The sequence below is a fragment of the Olea europaea genome, chromosome 1 (assembly GCF_002742605.1).
Source record: "Olea europaea var. sylvestris chromosome 1, O_europaea_v1, whole genome shotgun sequence".
NCBI lineage: Eukaryota > Viridiplantae > Streptophyta > Magnoliopsida > Lamiales > Oleaceae > Olea > Olea europaea.
This window is the reverse complement of record NC_036237.1, coordinates 21,252,400-21,256,223: the sequence shown is the minus strand read 5'-3', so window position 1 is coordinate 21,256,223 and position 3,824 is coordinate 21,252,400. Positions and strand designations below refer to the sequence as shown.

Sequence of the window (3,824 nt, the reverse complement as noted above, 5' to 3'; positions counted from 1 at the left end):
GAAGGAAAAGTAAAAAATGATTCGAGCTTGGAAAATTTGGGATGTAGAGTGAGGTATATAGATTAATTAATTTTATAATATTGTTATATTATTAAATTAAAATAAGAAATTATCATTTGATTATATTATTAAATTAAAATATGAAATTATCATCTAATTTTTGTATAAACAAATTTTAAATCTAAATTTTGAAATCGGAACTTGAAAATTCTGGTTGGTTCTATGTTATTTACACGTTTGAATATACAAAATAATAATAATAATAATAATAATAATAATAATAATAATAATAATAATAATAATAATAATAATAAAAGCTAACAAGTATATCACTTTGATCGCGGGAACTTGGTCTAGAAGTCATGTGCTTAATTTATAGGCCCATTAGGTTTATTTTTAGCAAGTCATTGAGCCCATCTCAAGCCTGTACAGGACACGGGCAAATTTTGACACCCAACTAAACTCAAATTACAGACCCATATGTAGATCTGATCCAAGTGAATTTGGATCCACTTCAACATTTCTCAACTTTCATTAACCCATATACCCATCAACGCGCCACCAGATTTCACTCTTAACTTTCAGGAGGTGTATTCAATTGAGATTTTTAATGATTTTTTGAAATTTAAAAAGTATAGGAGTACTCGATGTAGACTTTTTGAGACTTACTGAAAGTATTGGTGTATTCAATTGAGATTTTTATAAACTTTTAAAAAGTCTCTATAAGTTACAGTATATTCAATTAAAATTTTTAGAAATCTCTATAAGTTTTGAAGTATTCAAATTTTAATGACATTTAAAGACTTTTATTAAAGCCTCCAGGGTACTAACTTTTAAGCATAAAATACTAAAATAAAATCTCAAAAGTTTTGATTTTTTATTTATTCTTTAAAGGTATATTATATTAATAATACTGAATATTAAATTTGTTTTTTATTACTTATTATTTATTTAATTAAGATCTTAAATTTTTATTCATTTAAAAAAATAAATATATGGAAAGAGAAAGGGGAAGGAGAAGGGGAATTGTAGAAACTAACACCTTGTATGTGAGAATTTCACATTATTTGTACTGGATCCACGTGAATTCTACTTCAAATGAAAGTTTTCAAAAGTTTTTTGAATTCTACAAAATTATTAAAAATTTTAAAATGAAAGTCTACAAAAGTTTACGAAAAACTTCCACTAATTCCATATAAATTTATAAAAAATTCACAGAAGTCGTCACTTAAAATCTTAAAGACAGTTTATTAAAGTTTTCAAAAGCCTCAAATGAATACACCCCTTGCTACACATCTGTAACAAAAATGGTTACTTATTCCATGTTCAAATCCTCCTACTTTTCCTCCCAACCTCTCCCTCCACCCACAATATCCAGACTCTCTACCACCCACTTCACTCCCATCAAAGCCATCGGCACATCTTCCTCTGAGCCTACTACAACCAAGCACCGTCGCCCTGTCGATGAGAACATCCAGGACGAGGCTTGCCACCGTAGATCGTCACATAACTTCTCCTCTAAGTACGTGCCATTTAATGCTAATCCAACATTTACCGAGTCTTATTCTCTCGATGAAATCGTCTACAGCAGTCGCTCTTGTGAGCTTCTCAATGTGCAGCATGATATGGAGGCTTTGAAGAAATTTGATGGGTAGTGCTGGAAGACTACGTGGCATTATGGGTCCAGGGTGTGGTCGAAAAATGAGTAGATTTTGTCAGAAATTGATAGTGATGTATTGTTAGTGCGTTTGAGGGGAACTCGAATTTGATCTGGACTAAGCGTTATGGCAAAGTGCAAATAATTTCTGGGCATGAATGATTTGTGGGTAAATCACTGTGGGATCAGCCACACGGGTAGTTTTAAAGATTTGGCCATGACTATTTTGGTGAGCCAGATGAATAGGTTGTACAAAATGGATCGACCAGTGGTAGGAGTAAGTTGCACATCGACCAGGACACTTCAGCTGCGCTGTCGACTTATTGTGTTGTTGCTGGGATTCCTTCCATTGTGTTCTTGCTAGCTAATCTGATTTCAATTGCACAGTTGTTTCAACCTATACCAATGGGGCTTTTATGTTGAGCATAGATACTGATTTTTGATAACTGTATGCAACTGATTTGGGAAGTGACGGTTATCGACTTATTTGGTAAACTCTTTGAATAGTTTGAGGCTTAAAGGGAAAAAACTGCAGCTATTGTGATCTTGCAACAGTTTGATTGGCAAGTACCTGATTGGGTTAAAGTTCCTGGTGAAAATTTGGGGAGTATATATGCATTTTATAAAGGGTTTTGAATGTATAAATAGTTAGGGCTTGTTAATAGGATTCCGAGGCTTGTTTGTGATCAAGCAACGAATGCTAATCCGCTTTACTTACACTTTAAATCGAGAGAAACTTGGGTGGGGCGGTAGCACCATCCACGTGGTGCGACTACCCAACCCCGAGGTGCCACATCGACAGATGGCCCACACACCTCGAGGGTGTGTGGGCGCCCATCCGTCGAGGTGGCACACTTTGATAGTGGCAGTGCGATCTCTCTACCTAAGTTTCTCTCATTTAAATCAGGCTAGAAGGAATTTAAGCATGTGAAGGCAAGGCACAACATGTGTGTTTGCAAAACAAATTAACGATCCGGTCTCAATCGACAAGGCTACTCTTGCCTTGAAGAATTCAAATGGGATTATCAAGGAAACGACTGAAGAGGAGTTGATGGATGCCACTGCATAGGTAGATTCAACTGGTAAGTTTATATGCCCTTACACTGGTGAGGCATTAACTGTATTAATTAAGCTGAGGAATTTAGGGGTTATTAAGCGGACTGTTAGAAATGTCGTGGTCAGTACTACTCATGGACCAAAGTTTACTTAGTCTAAGATTGATTACCATTCGAAAGAGATTAAAGACATGGCTTGCCGGTATGCAAATCTACCGACGCAAGTGAGAGCTGATTTTAGCTCGGTTATGGATGTTCTGAAGAAGTATCTGCTGAGTAAGGATTCCAAGTTTTAGGTTTGTTGTGACTTGTGAGCATGGTAAGTCCTTCTCATGTATTTTTAGCATTATATCCATTTTATTTGTTCTTATTTTTAGCATTAATTGGAGCAAGGTCAATCTTTTTATGTTGGGGAATTATACCATCACATGATTTTTTTCAAAACTTTTATTTTAAAGAACTCCATTTATGAAATGTAAATTTGAGTTATTTAGTTTTTCTTTCTTGTATGAAGTAGCTCTCTGTTGCCTTAAGTACCATACGATATTATGATTGCTTAATTGGTAAGTGGACAGTAGAGTATTGGATGATGTTTAAATTAAAAATGAATCAAAGTCTCGACTTTTAGATTTCAATCGTATCTAACATTAACAACCACATACTTGAGTTAATCCACTTTGAAAAACACCAGGTTTCATCTATCTCAATCCTGTCTAATATTGATAACCATATACTTGAGTTAATCAACCCTGAAACTCTAGGTTTCACCTATCAAATCAAGTAACGATCCTAAGTTACTCTACAAGATTCATAACTCATGTTCTTTTGTTTGTAGAAACAACTGCATTGGACACATTTTAAGGTTGCTTGACTTATAAGGTGGTTGTAATGACTAGGTTTCCAAAGTTGTTTCATTGCGGCCTCTAATCTGCTCCTCGGATAAGGATAACCGCCTATTTATCCCATTTTACTAGGCGATCAGGGTCCGACTAATATATTTTGGATGGATTACTTGTCTTTTGCATCTGTTAATATGCTGATTTTTTTATTCTCCAGGGGACCAATTGAAGTTTCTCAAGCAAACCCATCATAAATATTTTAGTCATTCCACG

At 34.7% G+C, this 3,824-nt stretch overlaps 1 pseudogene; it reads left to right on the top strand.

Moving 5' to 3' along the window:
• Positions 1–1,307: 1,307 nt before the first annotated feature.
• Positions 1,308–3,008, top strand: LOC111405800 (annotated as a pseudogene).
• Positions 3,009–3,824: the final 816 nt, after the last annotated feature.